We start from the raw sequence: 6,000 nt of genomic DNA on the forward strand, positions 1-6,000 counted from the left end.
GCACTCAGCAATGGGTCGAGAAATGTTACTCGCAGTCGGATCCATTAAAACAAAGATTTCTGATATTTCGTCATCCAGACGGAAAAAAATTAGACAAGTTTTGACAACCGTATTGAATGAACGCAATATCAAAGCTCGTGAGTTTAGCACATCAACTAGATATGCTTTTACGATCTTACGCGAAAATCTGAGCATGAATTTGGTATTTTCCAAATGGGTGCCATGTTCGCTCACAATAGAGCAAAAGCAACAATGCATCAACGATCCAATGGTCTGTTTGGCATTGTTTAGTCGCAATAAAAAGGATTTCTTGCGTTGTGTTGCGTTGGTATGAAACAATGGACGAAACATGGATCCAAAATTTTTCTCCGTGGTCATATCCGCATTCGGACGGAGAAAGCCATCCAAAAACGCAACAGGTAGCCGGAACAATCATAACGTCAGTTTTTCGATGGTCGAGGATAATTAACATCGACTATTTTAGAATGGAAAGCACCATCAAAAGTGATCATGTTATTGAATTATTGATGCGTTTAAAGAGCGAAATCGAATAAACAGTCTCATACGAGGAAGAATCCATTATATTTAACCAAGACAATGCACCGTGCTACAAGTCAATGAAAACAATGGCCAAATTGAACGAATTGAGCTCCGATCTGTTTCTTCATCCACCATATTCTTAATAACCTAGTCCCAGCGATTACTTGTCCTTTACTCATCTCAAAAAGATACACCAAATAAAAATAGTTGGCTCGAATGAGAGTAAGTCGACGGTTGAGTAATGTTTTATTTGCATTGATTAGATACTTAAGTTCAACTTCTCTACTAGACGGTGGATGTTAAGTTACTAAAAGACTTCTGTTTGCTTGTCACTTCTTACCTTACTGTTATATATCTTCACATCCTTACTCTACCTTGAGTACTCGTATTTTATAATTATGATTTTATTTATTATTCCGAGTTACAATAAAAATATTCTGTTTGGTATGAATAGTATTATTGCCATTGCTTTTCGCTGGAATCTTCAGGTGGGTAATTACCTACCTTTGGAATTTTCGGGTGGGTAGCACTACCCACCGTACCCACCTCTTTCACCGGCCCTGGTTGTGTATAGTTTAGTTGTTGTTTCTGTAATGACAATGGTCATAGATCCGGTTTTGTGATAATGTAAATTGTGGTATGTGATTCTTGTAATGGTCTGTATGGAATGTAGTGGTAATAATTGTAATAGTAATGTAATAACGTAATAATGGTAATAGTAATAACAATAATAATAATCTTTTAAATGGCCTGTTGGGTACTTGATGTATTTTTATTTTTTTTACATACTTATCTATACTCTTGCGTTATTTATTAGTTTCTTTTTTTATATTTCTGGTATTCTGCATCAATCTTCTTCTTTTCTACTTTCTTCTTCTTCCTTCTTTTCCAAGTTTAAGAGCTTTTCATAGTTCAATTTTCCAGTTTTCTCAGTGTGAATTAATTTCATATGGAATAGAAATGTTGAGTTAGTAATTATTTACACATACATATACATCTACATATGCACGCAAACATACTCACACACATACATACATACATGTACTCCACAAGCAAACATCTTTACATTGAGATACTGTTTCTATTCTAATAGACTCTGACTAGGATTAATGTACCAATAATCATCTCATTAGTAGAGTCACCATGTTATTTTAGCGATTACTCGACTTTCAAATAATGCATTGTGATCAAATCGAATACAATATCTTTGTTTCGGATTTGTGAGGCACTACCGCAGAAAAAGTAGTTCGAAAATTGTTCAATACTGTTGTTATAGCGACGCGAAAACTTGAAGCGAATGCTCCTAATTTCATCTTACTTTTGAAATCAATCTATCGAACAGAGACAACAGATCTCACTCTAACTAATGGTTTTCGTATATGAGATGACTAATGGAGCTGAGATAAATGAGGGTACCGTTACCCTACTTTTATCTCTACTATTGGTCGATCGTTAGTCCTGAGCCTTTATTACCGTTCTTTTTTTGTATGACAATTTTTATTCAGGCCAATTTGCGTATAGTTTTACGTGGCCGATTTACCCATGTTTTTGTTACATAAAATTATTTTTTTATTGTTGGATCTCGTTGTGACCCTTCTTCTAGGGTGAGAGGAGCTTCCATTTCCTTCTAGCGAAGATTGGAGATCATTTTGTCCGTTGCTCATATCATCCATTGCTACACCGTTGTGAGCGGTTTCCGTTTCCTTTTTTTCATTGTTGATCGCAGTCTTGGGTTCATTTGCAGTTGCTGTAGATGCGCTTTGTACATTTTTTTTTTCATAAATACGTTTATTTCTTAAGGCAGTTTACATAAGTTTTTCTTCGCCGTAGCATCACTTTTACATAATATTCTTATCCTAATTTAATTCTAACATAGTCACAACGTTTTGCATTTATTGAAACATATTCTCTTATTACTTAAATATCATCTTAGGTAACTCGTCATTAATTATGAAATCTACTCGGAAATATTATTTGAACCAAACGATTAACTTCTATAAATTATAAAATAAGCTGTTATTTTCAGACATTTTGTTAATAATTTCATAAACTGTTTCGAGTTTGTTTGTATCATTACATTATTTTTATTCTAATTTAGCTATTGGTTGAACTCATGGACGCAGCTGGGATCAGAACTAAGTCTTGAAAGGGGCCTTTATTAAATTGAAACTCCAGTTTTCTTTATGAAATGATAAATAAGTTTCATGTATGAAAGGTCACGACAAGCAAGAATGTCTCGAACTGGGATATTGGATAGTCTACCTTGGGTACGCAAAGAATTTATTAGTTGAGATCTGACATCACGATACTCCACGCATGTCCAAACGACATGATCAATATCTCGATAACCTTCGCCACAAGCACAATGATTAGTCTCGGAGAGCCCAATTCGAAGGAGATGTGCATCTAACGTGTAGTGATTGGACATGAGTCTAGACATCACACGAATGAAATCTCTACTCACATCCAGTCCCCTGAACCATGCCTTTGTCGATATTTTCGGAATAATTGAGTGCATCCACCGACCCAGATCATTTTTATCCCAAGAAGCTTGCCAGCTGGCAAGTGTTCTTTGGCGAGACGAGCTATAGAATTCGTTGAAAGCAATTGGTCTCTCATAAATTTCACCCTCAATAGCACCACGTTTGGCTAAAATATCGGCTCTTTCATTGCCAGGAATGGAGCAATGAGCCGGGACCCAGACTATAGTGATTAGATAATTATTGTTCAATATGTCGTTCAGGCACTGTTTTATTTTGCCCAGGAAAAACGGTTCAGTCTTGCCAGTCATGTTTGAGCGAATGGCTTCAATTGCACTCAGACTATCTGTGAAGAGGAAATAATGGTTTGGAATTAATGTGACGATTACACTCAAACTATATTGAACTGCTGCTAGCTCTGCTATATAAACAGATGCAGGTTCTTGAAGCCTAAATGAGGCCGAAACATTATTGTTGAACATACCAAACCCTGTCGCTTCTTCAATTCGCGATCCGTCCGTGTAAAACATTTTCTCAGAGTCAATATGCCTGAACTTACTTGAAAATATTTTTGGGATTTCCGTCGAACGTAGATGATCCGGGATTCCACGCACTTCGCGCTGCATGGATGTATCGAAAAATAAAGTTGAGTCAGGGACATTTAGGAGGCTGACACGGATAGGAATATATCTTGAAGGGTTGATTTCCTGTGACATATGGTTAAAATATACTGTCATGAATTTTGTTTGAGATCGAAGCTCGACTAGTCGTTCGAAATTATTAATTACCATGGGATTCAGCACCTCACATCTTATTAGCAGGCGTGATGAAAGCTCCCAAAATCGATCTTTTAATGGAAGAACTCCCGCCAGAACTTCAAGACTCATTGTATGTGTCGAATGCATGCACCCTAAAGCAATTCGCAAACAACGATACTGAATTCGCTCCAGTTTGATAATATGAGAGTTTGCAGCGGAACGAAAGCAAACGCATCCATATTCCATCACTGAAAGTATCGTTGTCTGATACAATTTTATTAGATCTTCCGGATGAGCACCCCACCAAGATCCTGTTATTGTTCGAAGAAAATTTACTCTTTGTTGGCATTTTGTTATCAGAAACCTAATGTGTCCTCCCCACGTGCATTTGGAATCGAACCACACCCCGAGGTATTTAAAAGTTAAAACCTGTTGGATCATTCTTCCCATCATATGAAGCTGAAGCTGCGCGGGATCATGCTTTCTTGAAAAGACGACTAACTCTGTTTTCTCCGCAGAGAATTCGATACCAAGATGAACAGCCCAATCGGACAAGTTATCTAAGGTATCTTGCAATGGTTTATGCAGATCAATAGCTTTGGGTCCAGTAACTGAAACCACACCATCATCTGCCAATTGTCTTAGTGTACATGGGGTTACTAGACAGCTGTCAATGTCATTTACGTAAAAATTATAGAGGAGCGGACTGACGCTTTGTACATTGATTGCAGTTGATAGTTGGTTAGATGGTGAAGGTGTTTTTGAAACAGGAGCACTGCATTCACTAGTTTCCGTTGTTGAGCGGTTGTCCTTGTTTTTGTTTGTTTTGTTAGTTTTCGCAGTTTCAGTGCAAGGTTTGCCGTAGTGTGCAGGTATTACCGTTCTTGCATATACTTCCTCTTACACTTCACTCACAGATCATCTCACCCATCAGGCCTGAAAACGACACAACCTCACAAAATGAACTGGATGAACATCGTTTGACAGCTATAAGTGGTTTGCGCACATGTTCAGTCTATATTATTTTATTCTATTTTATAATATTGCATTTCATTCCACTATATTATATGGTACACAAACCACCAATAAACGTCAAAGTTGGACTGCATTTACCGTTCGTTTGATGTCATCGTGTGGAACCCAATTGGGATACGTTCACTTCATTTAATTTCCACTTCACACTGGTAATAAGGGCCGGTAGTATGAAAATGAAACAGAGCTCAGTTAAGCCCTACCGGCCTCTCCAAAGCCCGGATGTTTGGAGCGTAATGCAATCAACATCTTATTCAAGTCGTTCCGTATTACATTCATTAAATACAATAATTAAGCTAAAGCTGCAACATATAACACATGGATCAATAAGTCCCGAGACTAACAATGGAAACAACATTTTTTTGCAAATTTTCTTTTTATTCATCAAGCCCGTAAATGTCGTCACGAGACGCCACTGGTGAGATCCATTGGAGAAAATATGACCACTATTTCCTGTGCCTCCGGAATCGGAAACTGGGATTCAGGGTAGCCGAAATCAGTTTGTTTGGCCGTCTACTGATAATGACTATCGAGCGGAGTAGTTTTGGGATCAGTTTGGATTTTTTTTTTCGTTTTTTTGTTTCATCCCTCTAAGTGATGGTAGAAAAGTTTTTACACATTTTCCCCTATAATTCCGAAACCAGAAGTCGGATCTACATGAAATCCACAAGCTTTGTGAAAGACCATGAGACCATTCATTTGAATCTATGTTTGTGGAAGTCGGTCACGCCATCTCTGAGAAAAAATAGTACACATATTTTGATTTTTTTGGACATTTTACACCATAACTCCGAAACCGGAAGTCAGATCCAAACAAAAATAAGGAATTTTGTATGGACTACAAGACCTTTTATTTAAATCTAGGTTTGTGAAAATCGGTTCAGCGCGCGCGATACATTTTGCGTACTCGACGAACTGAGTCGAATGGTATATGGAACTCGGCACTCCGGGCCTCGGTTCAAAAGTCAGTTTTCACAGTGTTTTCATAACATTTCTATATGAGAATGGCAAAAAGGGTTTCCCCAGGACTTCTCACATGACAATGGCACGAAGATGGAACATCCAGATAGATTTTTTTGCTTGTTTTCTTTTGAAAAACAACGCAAAACTATTTCCTAGTCGGATTGGCTGTCATCCCATCTTGACATAGGCCTACATTATATTATATTTCCAAATGGTGAAACGTTTAT

This window comes from Malaya genurostris, chromosome 3 (assembly GCF_030247185.1).
Source record: "Malaya genurostris strain Urasoe2022 chromosome 3, Malgen_1.1, whole genome shotgun sequence".
Taxonomy (NCBI): domain Eukaryota; kingdom Metazoa; phylum Arthropoda; class Insecta; order Diptera; family Culicidae; genus Malaya; species Malaya genurostris.